The following is a 16,509-nucleotide window of genomic DNA, read 5'->3' on the forward strand; positions in this document are numbered from 1 at the left end:
ACATGCATTCATTTATTTTATTAATTAATTTATTTTTAAATGCCAATCCGAAATTTTAAGTTTAAGTTTTTCAAATTTCACAGAAAATGTAGAAATGACAACTATAATATAATATATTATAATATAAAATAAACGGTAATATAGTACAGCAAATTTATAACTAGGCGGTACCTAAAAGATTTAATTACATTTTAAAATCAAAATCAAGATTATTTAGCTATCGAAGCATTCTATGTCAGGGGATGATTTTGTCAATAGTATGTATTGTGGATTGGTATTTGGAAGAGGGAGAGACTTCTAGAGAATAAGGAAGGGATAATAATAATATCTAAATAACAATCTGTGACACTATATTTATAACTTAATACTGTACGAGTATTTATTTTGTGATACGAGTCCATGTGTCGCAACAAGACTGATGATATTGCTCAAATATACAAGCAGTTACAACTTGCAATACTATAATAATATTATGTTACACTCGCAAATGTTCACATTTTCCTTATGTGCTTGTATCACGTTATTATAACGTCATCTGTCGCGACTTGCGGTGCCCTATTGGAACAACGTGGCATATTATTATTCCCAGAACATGATTTGTATTATACAGGAACTCCATCCGATATAGCCCCCGACCGTAGCGTAATAATTGTATAATATATTATAATATAATATGTTCGAGTAGAGATAAAACCAGTAGGTATTAATCATTTACAACCGACCCTCAGACCGTTTTACAATGCGTCCGACCATAGCGATTAAATAATATGTTTGAAATTAAATTGCTCGGCGCAATCAACTGTGCGAGTTTATAACCCGATAACCGTACATACGGTGCAGTTGACTGTTGAAGCATAATTTAATTATAATTAACATTCAGCGACCGTTTGTTAAGATTTCCAACTTACAAACGGTCCGTTAATACTGGACCGACAACAACTGGAATATAGAACGTGCGTTAAAAGTATTATTGTGTATTTGTGTGACGCGTCTGAGAACAACAATATAGTTAGCGGGTTAGTACTATCTGGTCTCTCAAAAATACGTCACAATAATAATTATTTACGTGGGTACGTTTTTTTTGGATGGCACACATATGTATAGTAGACGGAGATTTTGTACGTATAATTGAATTTTCGCGTTCGCCCTCCAACGAGAGAGGCAAAAAAAGAACATTTTTAAAATCATGTTTACCATATAATATTCGCGTATAATGCCGTTGGGGTCTGACGCACCTCCCTTCGGTGTATGCGTTTGATTTTCGTATATTTTAACTACCTACCTACTTCGTTAGACCGCTTGTATGGGGCGAGTCTCACATTTTGATCGGCATCATTATTCATTGGCTGGTATATAATATTTCGTAGGTAATACGACGAGTAAACCATTATAATATAATGTATATATTATATGAAATAATAATAATAATAATAATAATATGGTATCTGCGCGTTATTATGAGTATAAAATATTTCGGAGGCGCGTTAAATCAACGAATGCGATGTAAACGAAATTTTCCCTTTTTCGAAATGTACCATTTGAAAACTCGCAGTGAAATCCTATAATATATTTGCGCCTTAAAATAACAATACGTTTGTTTATTTAAGCGCGACCATTATTTTTGAAAGCGGACTTATACGGTTTTGTGAATTTTGAAAAAAAAAAAAACTATTATTATTTATACACTTTAGTTGTTCACGTGCACGTGAAAAAATATTTCCATCTCTAATGTTGCTTTGTATGTTTTGTTTATGTTTCGGTCGATGAATAAAACAAACATTCAACAATACATACTTTTTAAAAAATATAATAACTATTTACATTAACTCAATAGAGAAGTTATTATTTATTTTATAGATAAATACGATTCTAACGTTTATTTTTTTAAATTCAAACAAATGCATTGTTAAAAATTCAAGAAATATTTGATTCAAACTTAAATCTTATTCAATTATTATCGTACTTCAAAATATAACTTATCGAGTTTTAATACGCTTTCATTATCTGCATTTATTTACAACTATCAAAAAATATTATATTGTATATGTTCATTAAATTGTTGACGAGGAACTCGTACCTATACAATAATATAGATATTATGTATTTTTACGCTTAGTCTGCTTATTGTTGCTGTTAAAGCGGTTGGTTCGATTTGCTTAGAAACATAATATTAATATTAAACTCATGTCGAGAAACTATCAGCTTAAGGAATATCGATTTGTGTTATTTTATTACCCAATTCAATGACATGTTAATAATTCAATTTAAACAACATTTCAATATTGCATGTATCTACTTTATAACTTACACTTAATATGACGTTATGTATTAATAAGTAAAAATAGAACCATATAATATATAATACTTATAGATGTTAAATAATTTTAAATCATAATAGGTAGTCATCATAATAATATATTATAAGTAAAAAAAAATTAACCAAAAAATTGAATATTTATTCGAATTGCATATAAAAAATTATTGTCCAACTATCGAACAAAAAATATCAAAATTAATAAAAGACAATAAAATGTTATATTTGTTTTTAATATAAAAGTAAAATATGCATTAAATTATAATTATTAATTAAATTAAATTAATTTTTGTTTTTAAGACTCCAAATACGATGAAAAAATCGATTAATAAATACAGTAGATGCCACCTAATTTGGGCACCACACCGGTTAATATGGGCATCCGGCGAATATGGGTAAAATGGGCAAAGTGGTCTGGTCCCAATATTCCAATGTACGCTAACTAACTATTTTCGGTTTATATGGCCCACCGCTTAATGTGGGAAAAAAATTTGGTCCCACTGTGTCCACATTAAACGGAATCCACTGTATTATACGACAGACGTGACTATCACACTGAACTATATTGATTCAGCAGTTTTTCGAAAAAAAAAAATCTACACTAAATAAAATTTTTTTATATGAAAAATTGAATTTTTATTAGAATTACAGTTGTGTAACATATAATTTAATTACCTTATAAGTAACTATAAATGTAAAATCATATAGGTTTTAAGTAGTAACAACATAGTTGATTATAAATTATAATCATAAAATATTTTTTTTAAATTTAGACCAAGATGGTAAATAAACGAAACGATTATCAAGTGCAGCTAACTCAATTATTAGTTTCTTTTTTTAATAGTAATTTATTGTAAATTCTAAAATAAAGGATAAAACGGTGCGTTTTAAGAAAACAATATTGAATATTAAATTAATTTGTTCAACAAATGAAGTTGAAATTTTGATTTTGAGTTATTACGGTGTAATTATTATTATTATAGTACATTGGACGTAGTGTACATCAATCATCCGCAATAGTTTCAAGGTTCTTAAAACAAATGCAAAAACGGATAGTTTGATGAACATATTCAAACGTCCGATGACTTTCAAAATATAATTATCGAGATGCAAAGACCCTCATCGTCTCGTAATTAAATAATTCAATTTCAATTTACAGCACGGTTTATGATAACATGGTTGGCCAACGACCCATTAGAAAAATGTTATCACATGGCATACGATTTAAATCCAATAGTTACGTGATCTGTTGATTTTTTTACCTACAGCGGTACCGGTGGTAAATTAAAATTTGTTAAAATGTTAGTTAATTAAACATTAATTAATAATTATTATTTATTTTGTTATTTACTTATAATATTTGATAATTCTGAGTACAGGCATTAATAAGATGAGTAAATGAACAGTAAAAATAATATTCCACATGAAGCGCATGATCAAGATTTAAATCCTAGGCCGTCTTATCATCGTTGGTATTATGCTCGTTGGGAAACCATACAATATTAAACCGTGGTTTACAGTTCAATTTCAACATTTAGATAAAAGGTTGTATACATTTGTATAATATTATTTCCCATTTTGACTTCTGATGAATTTTAGGTTTGTAAAAGTGTGTGCAATAAAAAATGTAACATTTTGATAGTTGATTACAAAAAGAAAGTAACAATGAATAGTTATTTCAATATAACAATCAATCTGTATCAAAGTATAATTTCGAAAAAAAAGAACATAGACAAAATGAAATCAAGAACAACTACACGTCACGGCAATCCAATTAAAAATACTTATTTTTTCTTTGGATTATTGCGAGGCAGTCTCAACCCAGAAAAAATTCTCTTCAGACGATTTGCATTTATCCAATTACAAATACCGGCTATTCGACAAGAATGTTTTTAAAAATACTTAGGAGGCAAATTTTTTGTTTTTATTCATTTTAATTTTTAATCATCTCGGTCCACGAGAGTTAATATTTGTTTTATTTATAATATATTATATTTTATGCATTTTTGTTGAAAAGCATGTTTCGTCTAGTTAAACCAAAACAATACATTTTTATTCCAGAAAATAAAAAGTGTTAAACAAACGATAAAATACATTAAAAAAAAAAAAAAAAAAACAATAAATATTTAATTTGAATTAAAAATGAAATACAAATAGGATAAATGTTGTGTTTTTGTCCAAATTCTGACCTATATAATATTATAAACCATTAAAATTTTTATACACTGAAAAAATAATAGTCACCGAGCTTAAAAAGTTAGGATAGGTATATTTTTTTGAATTTTTTGACACGTCAAATGCATTGAACTTAACTACAAATTGTTGTTTCAATGATAATTGAAGGTTTTAGCATATAAATAAATAATCAATAGGTATATAATATGAAGGTATGTACTTGTTAAATTGGTTGAACGATAGTTCTCGAATTGAAAGTTAAAATAAAGAACTCAGTGGTAACACGTTTCTGTTGAATTTTATTTTTAGTTAAACCTCTTTTTTCAAAGTTTGGTCTTTCCGCCAGTTTTTCTTAAGCCTTCTTGGCCATCCAGGATTTCCTGGTATAGTGTTGGAGTCAAGAGTAGGGATTAGTGGATTTGGATGATTTGAAAGACGGGAGTGAAACAGTTTGTAGGTTAGTTCTGTTTATAAGATGGTTTGAATTTTTACGAGTGCAATGTTTCACTGTAACAATACAGGCTTGAGACATCTACTGAAAAATATCGTTGTAAAATGAAACGGCCGTAAAAAAGCCACTTTCACAATAATATCACGACCCATACATTATTATTATCTGTTTAACGGTTTCGAAAAAAATCCAATTATTTCTTTTGACTCAATCCAGAACTCTAGCTGCAGCCACCGCAGATAAGAAGCGCATGCAATAACTCAGTCAAACGCAATCTAAATTAAGATAAGTAAATTCACGTTGCATGCACAAATTCGTATTACAGACTACAGTACACATATTTTATGCCAAACTCAATTAATATTTTCGTTTAGATCTATCATATGCCCTACGCCCTTAATTATTATATTGTATTCTATCAACGGACACAGTAATATTATCGCACCCTGTAAAAAAGAATAATTATTACTACCACCGGGATTGGTCAAAATTGATCGATTCGGGCTTATAGCGGAGACGATGAAGTTCAAAGTCAAACTGAAGCAAAAGGGTGTGTACATAGACTTATACTGTATACGAGTTACACAGCGTAATTCCTGATGTCATGTTTACTGATTTTTCGCAATCATGACTTCGAGTTTAAGTGGTGTAGAGTCGTCGAAACAAATAAGCCCGAGTCAATAGAATAACCGTTACTAATGGCGAAAGAGAAATAAAATGAATCGAATACTTTTGTCGCTGCAAATGTTTTGAAATCATTTTAGGGTAACATATTAATTTTCGGTGTCTTGTGTTTTTGTAGATTTTCTTCCAGCGTAACGCGTGTCAACGTGTTGAGCGTGTTTTAGGACAGTTAGAAAAACCGAATAGATCATATTAATTCAAAGTTGTGTGACGTTTATAATTTTGTGGGTTTCAGACAAACTATACGGTCACCAAAGTTATTGCATTAAATTAGTAAATATGTATATTATATTTAAGTTTGGACACTTGAAATCGCTGGTCGCACGCCATCAGAAAATCACTGTTATCATTTTCCAAGCAAATTCCTTTCTCCAAAAATGTAAAGGCGGGTTCCCACGGCGCGTGGCTCGGCGAGCCACGAGTAAAATTCGCTGGCTTGGTAAACTACACGCGCCGTGGGAACGCTCTTGCGCGTCTAGGCGCGGTATAGCTCGGCCATGCTCGCGTCTATCCGAAAATTGTCGGTCCGATGTGTCCGCGCCAAAGTAAACGAGCCGCGCATTTAGACAGCGTTCCCACAGGCGTGCGGTTCGGCGAGCCATTGATAGTTGTACCTATACGTTTTTTGGTGTTTTATTTTGCAATTTGGTGTTTTTTATTTTTTAATCAATATTAATATTTACTATGACGGAATGGTCAAATGATGAGGTAATAGAGTTTTTGCAACTATATGAAGGATATCCACAAATTTGGAACCCACGCCATCCGGGTCATAAAAATAGGAACATAGTTCACGATGCGTGGAAAGAAATAGAAAACAAATTAAGGTTAGATTAATTTTGATTTTTTTATAATATTTTTAAATAATATTTTTGTATTTTTGTAATTTTAGTGTCAAAACTGATATTACAGAAATAAAAAAAAAAAAGATTCTCTTATGGCTACTTATAGAAAATTGTTAAACAAAGTTAAAGCAAGCAAGGGTACTGGGAGTGGTACCAAAGACGTTATTCAGCCCGACTGGTTTGCCTACAATGCAATGTAAATGTAAATGAATACAAACAAGACATTGCAATGATGGAGATTGACAACCTTATGTTTCGGTTAAAACATTCAGATAACCAAATGGTACAGCCTCAACCACCCTATAATCAATTTCCAAGTACCAATATCCCGACATATTATCCTCAACAGTTACAACATGATAATTATTCAACAGCATCATCATCATCATCATCATCATCATCTATTCAGCCACTACCATCACCAGAGTACATATCTTCTACGCCATCTACATATTACCATCAACATTTTCAACAATTGCAAAAACCAACACCAACAACATTACAACACAGTAATGTAGGAGAAAAAAATTGTTGACTGTTGATCAAGATACTAATTTTGGTTCATCCTACTAAAATAAGCATATTATAACATGCAATTTAGTAGGTATGTAGGTACCAAATATTGTTTTATACATAGAAGATATTATTTTTTTTTTATTAAAATGCTTATAATACATTCTGTATTATTATTTATTAATTTTAAATATTATTAAGAAAAAAAGTGTTTATTATTCTAATAAAAAATATGTTTTAAAATATAAATACTTTATCATGATTTCATTTTTCAACTCCTGATTTAACGCCTTACAAACATCTTGAATACACCTTGAAACAGTTTGACTCGAACAAGTATGACAAGCTCTTAAAGCTATCTCCTGTGGCTAAGAACCTTAAGGTAACAGCTAGCCTTTCCTGAACCGGAATACACTTTCTCATATTTGTATCAGTTTTACATATGGTTGGACCAATTTTTTGAATAAGATATTCAAAGTCTGTGGCAGACATTCTACAGAAGTTTTGAAATTTGTTAGATGGTCCTCGTTTTAAATCTTCTAACAGATCCGTTGCATTGTACCTATATTGTAGTTGTAGTATAATATATTATTAATAATGTTAAGTACAACTATAGTATAATATTATTTTATTTTTTAATTTAGTATTTTCTATCAAAAACTTGTTAACTATAAAAAAAACTAGCTTGTAATAAATTATAAACTGTTATGTTCTTGTATGTACCTACATTTAAAGTTAAAACTGTTGAAAAAAGGTAGTCAGTAAAAACTAAATATAAGCAAATTAAACTAAAATTAAATTTAAAAAACCTAAAATTAAATATTAATTTACATAAGCATACTTACCTAGCACGGCTTTTGTAAACTTCATGCATCCAATATCTTCTTTCCTTGCAGGATTTCGTTTTTCTTTTTCAACTAATTTTTCTTTTAAATAATCACCGCCTACAATTATAATATACCTACGCTGCTGCACAAGCAGCAATTTGCGTGTTATCCAAAGAACGACTCATTTTGAACTGAGACTTTTGGCGTCTAAATAATTTTGTAGGAACTCTGATCGGCTCGGATAAGCTCGTGGCTCGCCAAGTCACGCGCCGTGGGAATGCTGTTGACATTGTAGGCTCGTGATATGCCGAGCATACGGTACAACAACCGCGTTGCGCGAAGTTCGCCGAGCCACGCGCCGTGGGAACCCGCCTTAAGCACGAGTAATCATCGATGCGTTTCCCAAAAAGATACAAAAATATAAAATATCATTATTTACTATAAGGAAACATAATATTATTATGATACGTGTGTAATATACAATGACACATTGACATGATTTCACATAAAATAATATCATAATACTTATTACTGTTGACGAAAATGAAATACTTAGCTAGGTACCTACTTAGTTTTTTTGTTGTAACGACCAGGCTGGGTCAAAGATACAGATTTAAAAACTGTCACGTATAATCTAATATTTAGCAACGGTAAGTTTAAACTAGAGCTTGAAACTGAACATTTTATTTCCTTTTTCGATTTTTGTTTCGGTTATTGGTGTTTATTTTTTCGAATTTCGTTTTAGGTTTTGAATACTGGTTTTTATTTTTTTCGATTTAAATTACCAAATTACCGGTATAGATTTTTTTTTGCGATTTGGTTTTGGTTTCGGTATCAATTTCAGTTTTTAACGGTTTTAACCGGTATTCAAAATCGGTATCTATTAACGGTTTCAAGCCTTTGTTTAAATACATTGTATAAGGGAGTCGTCTCACACTCTCGCGTAACTCAGAAGCATTTCTGAACATCTACGTATAGATTGCTCCTTTAGCGGAGTATCGTCTGTTTATCGTCCGATACTCACTGAATTTGTTTGGTGATTTAATCACAAAATCCGTAAACGAATACCCTTTAATAATTCATTCTAAACAGATTTTTAAATTTAAATTAAGGTTGAAATGAGAAGTTAACCAACTCAAAGTCATTTGGAACATTACGAGATTTCGTGATAAGAATAATAGAAATACATTTAAACTTTACAGAAATCTCTTTAAGAAATATTATGCATAAGATCAGATTGGTCAGTGTCTACAACCTTACACTTTAACCCTACAAATAAAAAACATTTTCTTTTATGACATAGTATATGTATTATTATTGTATGAATTTCATTAAAATAATAATAGATCACTCCTACCGCGGTCAATGACCAATGCAGTCGAGGATTTGGTTTTAAAATAATTAAAATAATAATACGATAGTATTCACTATTCTGAAAATGTGACACTCGAATTGTGTGGGTTATGGGATTTAGGATTTGACTAATCTTGCGAACGTATAAACTTGAAAATTGTCGGAGTTTTTGCATGGTATATTATCTGTTGGTCTACTTGAAATAATATATTGAAAGCTTTTTGAGGAAAAATATGCAAAATAATTCAACTGTGATCAGACACTATCCTGATTAAAAGCATACAACAGATAATAGATGATAGTTTATTTAATATTTATAATGGTTAAAATCCACGCACATCATACTAAACAAAATAAATAATAACAATACAATATACAACCATCACATGCATGATTGTATTTATATCGTTTGTATATTATGCATATTGAAATTATTACATTTGAAAAATCGATTATTTGAATGACGACGTTCAAAATTAGTTGAAAAACAAAAAAAAAATCAAAAATATTTTTACTGTCTACTGCTTAAAAAAAAAAAATTAACTGTTATAATAATTATTAATTACATAATATTATATATATTATGTATGTTGTATAATATATCCATCAGTATGACAAGTGGTAATGGAACTTTAAACAATTTAATAACTTTTTGTAAAATATGAAAAAGTGCAATTGTAAATAATATGCATATTGTATATATTATAAGTATTTACAAAACGTATTAAGTTTATTTGAATTTAATGTGGATGCTGCAACCGCAGCTCATTATAAGACTTGCTGTCGAGTCACATTCCCTTTCAACTTATGTTATGATCCGAATATTATGCTATAACTTATGAGTTTGTAACCCTCCCAAGTTTCAGTTGAGTGCAATTCTCCATTAAAGTCTGTATTGTTTACGGTTTCAACGAGTTTTCCCGTTCTAATAATAATCGCAAACCGTCGAACGTATTTTGAAACACCATTGTACGCTATATATTGTGAAATCTGTATATTATCCTTATATTTATAGCCGAGACCAAATCATATAATCACTTCTACAAACTATCATAGTTGGTGCTCTAGTTTTGAGATTATATCAATTGAATTTTACTATAGGACGGATGAGTTGTTCTTGTCAATAAGTTTACACAGTTTCGTTTAATACTGTATGGCTCGACGCCATGAATGTTTACTTCAAAAATTCAAAGAAATATAACAGATTCCGAATAAGTCGTATAGCGTACTGTTATTAAATGCATGTTATAATAGTATATATTTTTATGTAAATCGCGTAAGAGGAAGAGCTTTGATGAGCGTAAACATTCGCAGAGTGGTCGACGAGGATCTATACATGTGCACGCTGTCGTTTGGTGAGAACCGTATCATTCAATTCACCTATTGCAAACCGAGTCATGTGATCGAAATGAATAAAAAAAAAGTACGTAAATGTACTTTCACGTATACACAATGATAACAGTTCAGCGCGTAAACCGATGTAGCAAAATAAAAATAAATTCCCAGTCGGGAAAACATATTTTGTTTTAACGGTTGTCGAGAAAAATTAAGTGCATATTGTTAAGCGTTTCTGAATTTGAGTGAATTGCGAAAATGTGTGCCTTAGTTGATTCGTCTTCTTATTATTGTGTGGTAAACGTGGTTTATACTGTGATTTTGTGAAACGAATTAGTTTTATTACAGGACTAACAGATTAAAAAACTTAACAATAAAGTGTGGTTAAAAATGTACAGCGTGTCTAAAACGTTCAGTTCAAGTTGTAGATTTTACATTTAATGTAACTATACCTACCTATATAATATATTTTGAAATTAAAATATTTACATATTATATTTATTCCACTCTTATCGGATTACCGAGTACTTTATAGCCTAATTGCCTTTCAGAGTTTAAAAAAAAAGAATTACGTGTAATTTGTTGGTGACATGAATTTAGATTAATGTTGTCAGTGTAGTTTTTTGCTGAAATAATGCACTTTTTAATGTCCAATCTTTTTATTACAACAGTTTTACGAATAGCGTCAAAACATCGTCGTTAAAAATGCATTCATTTGTAGATTGTATTAAAATAGTCCATGATAGATTTTCAAATAGTAACTCCTTGTCAAGTTATCCCTCGTTGTCTGTTGATTAATTAACTATCGAAAACAAATGTTTAATAAGACATAAGTTAGGTTAGGTTAGGTGCCTATACCTAATTTACTTATGTATCGGTTTTCAAACTTAAACAAACCTTCAACACTAAGTCTTAATGAACGATTTATATAAATTATTCTCAGAAATTGGCAATTTTGAATTTAAAAGTAACTTAAAAATGGGGAATGTCTATTTTTTGATTTTGGAATTAGAGGACTTAATGGAAATATAGAACTTTTCCAACTATGAAAAAGTGGTTATTTAATAATATTTTTTAAAAATGTAATTTAAAAATATTTGTTTAATTAGTGACACCTATTTTTTTTAATAATACAGAAAATAGATAAGTAATTTAAAGATTTACATTGTGTATATTATTGTAATATTTTGAATAAATAATAAACAGGTTTTTATGATATAAATATTATGTTTGGTATTTTGTTATTTATAAACATTATATTACACCAAACTTTTTAGATATTATAATTGTAATTAATTAAATCCAAATGTCCACGTATTAAATATGTTTCAATCAGAACTTTTAATTTAAGTCCTATATTTATACGGATTCTATTATTACGATTGACCGAAAATTGGCTTTAACCAATATATAATATCATACGATACAAATTAAAAAAGGTCACATGCGTGGGCAGTATTTTATTTAATAGTGATATATATATTCTGAACGAGAAGTAACCGAAACAATTGTTAATAATAAGTCTTTACCATTGACATCATAGCCCATTATACGTATATATTCCATTGTGTTGTCTATATAATATACTAATAATAGTATCAAGAAAAACGAAATAACATTCTCACTAATGATACAATCGGGACGTTTCAATTCGATTCGTTTCCTAACTCGTAATCACAAATTTAACGGTCTTGCCAGATAGTAATTTAAAAGTATTTATTGCCGACCATATCATGATCGTAATACAAATAGTAAAATGCTTAACGTCCCAAAGGGCCTAAGTATGAATACATGGTTACACACAGTCTTTATGATACAGTTGTTTAATTAAAAGATACAAATGAATGAAAATGAAAAATGAATTACAGTAGTTTTTATGGAAATAAATGCTTAATAATATCTGGCTAACAGTCACTGGATTTGGACAGTTCCTGGTATGTTTTTAAATTAATTTAAGTTTTTTATTTGAAACCCTTCAAAAAAATGACAAAAACACGGTTCTGGCATGTTTTTTTTGAAGCGAGGTTTTTGGAGGTCCCCTTTATTTCTAACAGGTATAGTACAATCATTTAATTTCGCGAATTTTGTAATAACTTTTTACCTATTTTTAATATGTATTTTTATAATAATGCCAAACATACACGGAATGTAATATTAAATGACAGTTAATGAGTTTTTGTAATTGTGTGCCGGAAGGTAGTCAGGTCGATTACGTTTGTGATATATCACGTCGTAAACAGTCTTGCGGCGGTAAACATAACAACCAGATAAAAATTAATGATGTGTACATTTTAAATTAATTTAATGAAAATCTAACACATTTTTAAAAATTTTTCGGTGCTCATATTATTATGAAACTCTGCGTGTTACAGTGGTGACAATATTGTTAGGTAGCGTTTCCTCGCTCAAAAAATTCCACTGGTTTTGGCAACAAAACTAATGATGGGCGCAACCGAGTGAAAACTATCTAATTATTCGATTGTTTTATAAAACTATCGAAAATTTTGGCTTAAAAATGCACGGCCAATAATAATCAACCATCGAGAAAAACTATTGAACTATCGAAACTATCGAACTATCAAACTATCGAAAAACTATAGAACTATTGAAAACTAATCGAACTATCAACATTTTTTTTTACCATCGCTCGAACGACGAACATGCGAAATTTTGAACCATCGATTGCACATAGTTAGCGCTTATCAATTATTATTAAATAATTAAATTATTATTATTATTATATTTAAATTTTATCAATTATCAAATATTGTCAATAATTAATTCATTCGATGGGTTGATTGAAAAATCACTCGATAGTTTTTCAAACTATCGATAGTCAAAACTAGCCGGTTGCGCCCATCACTAAACAAAACCCAACACGATTATAATTCACAATACTGTACATACGTCGATTTATTTCTTGTATACGTGTAACATCATACATGATCGGTGCCAGCACAATTATTTCAGAGTACTCTGAACGAAAACCTGATCGTGACTTACACGCCTGTTTAAAATAATGTTTTCGATTGACATATTATTATTATTTTTGTGACAATGTTATAGCGTTTTGTATTAAATAATATTATTACAAACATTATACAATTATACAGCCATGGTTTTTTTTCTTTACATAAAACAAGACGTCATAATATTAAATAACCATCATAGTTAATGTTTACTAGTTTAATATATACACAAAATTATTATAAATCGTTCGTGCGAAGATTGTTCATTTGATAAATATAGTAGGAGTGTAGTACATTTTATGCTCCAAATAATAATTTAATCTCGACTGTTTTTGGCACATGAAAAATGTTTGAACATAATTTTAATATTTGGTTGCCCGTCGAACTTATATGACGTTGTAGTACATACGCTAAAATATGCTTGTACACGAATATTATAAACCAGCATAATACGTTCAACGATTATTGTCAACTCGAGAAGAAAAACATAAAACATTTTAAAATGCTTGTATTCGTACTTACCCACACGGTTACACGTCGTATAAAATGCACGGGTTAAAGTGTTATTTTTTTAACTTTGTTTTTAACATTATTATAGGTACGTGGATTGTTACAGAATATTTATAAGCAAAATTAAATTTTACTCGTTAAAGTTCGGATACGCTTAAAATGTTCAAGCTATTTATACACTCACATGACGAATTTATACCCATCCAATATTAAATATGAACGATTTAACTTACCCTTTGTTTACCCTACGACATTTTGATACTCAAAACTGTTTTAGCTGATAACATGTTTGATGTATTTATAATTCAAACTGGTTAAACAATTTTCATGAGTCACGACGTCGTAGTATAATATTTAGATTTAAGAGACGTAGTGTAGTGGGATTAAATTATTATAGTTCGTGCCACACACACAATGATTTATAGTAACCTGTATAATGTATACTTAGTGTATATTATATTAAACTATTTTTCTAATACTCAACAAAATGTTTTCGTATCGTAGTTGAAAATTAGATTGTGGATATCATTTGAAAATAGAAATAAATTTAACATTTTATAACCTAAGAAAACGAATTTACTTTCATATTAATGTAATATATTATTATATAATATGTTGAATAATAACAATAGTAAAAAAAAAAAAAAATAACAGTGCTAATTATACATCCAAATAATATATTTACAATTTAAATATAAACTATGAACGAAATTGCCTTGTGTTCAAAACAAAATATATTATAGTCCAGTTATTTGAGATGGTATATTTTTAATGAGTGTTCGTTTTAAAAGTTAATAAATAATAATGAACCTTACGCAAATAGATTTTTTATACAAAACAAAAGAAAAAAAAAATAACGATTGTTAAACGAGATACATTTATATGCAAAGCCCGAATGTACATTGTACACGTTAATTCTCTCTTCGAAATTCATTGGAACCCAAAGTTTGGTTGTTTGGTGCATGGCCTATTATAGTGTCCTTTTCGATTCCATATGTTTACTTAAGAGAAAGTTTAGTAGCTTCTGGCGGATGGCCATTAAAATGCAAAACTTTATATCCAGCCGAGAAACGTATAATATTATAACTACTAAACTGCAAATGCGCTATCGCCGTGTTCTCGTCACCGTGTCGGCGTCGGGGCGTTGTGTGGTTAAAACTAAAATATTGTTTTAGGAAGCAATTATGATGGCACGGCGATTTAAAACGCACAAAGCCGTAGAGTATACGTAATATTTTATCGCACGAAGGTATACACGACGGCCTAGAACAACAGCATCGGTTGAGAAAATAAAGAGGCGCCGACTGTCGGAAGTCGGCTGGAAACATGATACACTTCAGAGGTGACGCACGTGTAAGGCGATAGAGTGCACGGATATTTGTCTACAGGACACTATACGCGCCTAGTTAAGAAAATAATATTTTACTCGACAAACACTGCGAGGTCTCATAACTCATAAATTATATTATGTGTCGCTATACGAGTACACTATACTTAATGAAGAATAATGAACGACTCGGGTGATCATAAACATATAAAATTTGTTCTACACAAAAGCGGACGATTTCGATTAGTTACCAATACATTTTGTAAAAATAAGAGCATTCTAGTAAGCCATATTAGTTATGATTTAGATGACTTTATGTTGTAAATGCAATTTTTATTATTATATTCAAACAAAAATGTATATATTTATTTGAAACACTTTTTGTTGTACTCAGTAGGAGATAATTTAGTAACATACCATGTACAAAAAATAATTATAATGAAAAATAAAATTTTGACCAATATCTGGTTGTGTATTTTTGTTTTCATCAAAGTTGTTAATTTGCTATGTACCTAAATAAAAGGTATTTACTGTGTTATTAAAAACAGATGTTTGTTTGTTATTAAAATAATAATAATAAAAAAATACCCAAAATACAAAAATATGATTAGTTAATATGTAGAAGGAAATCAACGGACTCGGCTGTAAACGTAATTATAGGATTTAACAAATTCGGCCTATTCTGTATAAGCCATAAACGTTATTTTATTTGCGAAAAAAACAATATTTATGAAACATTTAGTGTATAAAATTGTACTACTAATTTTTTTTTTAGAACTTTTAATATGGTTTTTCTTTGAATCTCAAAAATACATTACACGACTGTGCGCTGTGAAGCTTCTAACAATGTGTAACTTTGTATTTATAATATTTTCATTTTTTCATTTTTTCATTTTTATGGCATCGTTTTTTTTTTGTCGATTAATCACTATTCAAATGATTTTTTAAAAAATAATTTACAAACCATTTATATTTTTATGTCATTGCTTTGCATGCTAAATGTACATTGCTTTTATAAGGTTCATAAAGTAATTCATATTTAAATTAAGTGTTAATATTTTTTTTATTACACAATCTAAATTTAACATTTATTATATTAGAGTGCAGAAACTAGCATTAAAAATGCATTACTATTAAGTCATACAAATAATAAAAAATATAAACTTTTATATAGGTAGTTATAAAATAAATTAAATTTTTAGTATT

At 29.3% G+C, this 16,509-nt stretch overlaps 1 protein-coding gene and 2 pseudogenes across 3 annotated transcripts in view; 2 read left to right on the forward strand and 1 right to left on the reverse strand.

The window, feature by feature from the left end:
- The window catches only part of LOC132943924 (prolyl endopeptidase FAP-like), a 282,440-nt gene that overhangs the window by 128,240 nt on the left and 137,691 nt on the right, over positions 1-16,509 (forward strand). The gene's annotated exons all lie outside the window — the stretch shown is intronic.
- LOC132943834 (uncharacterized) lies at positions 1,774-7,103 on the forward strand (annotated as a pseudogene).
- LOC132943833 (uncharacterized) lies at positions 7,076-11,328 on the reverse strand (annotated as a pseudogene).

Source organism: Metopolophium dirhodum, chromosome 4, assembly GCF_019925205.1.
Source record: "Metopolophium dirhodum isolate CAU chromosome 4, ASM1992520v1, whole genome shotgun sequence".
Taxonomy (NCBI): Eukaryota; Metazoa; Arthropoda; class Insecta; order Hemiptera; family Aphididae; genus Metopolophium; species Metopolophium dirhodum.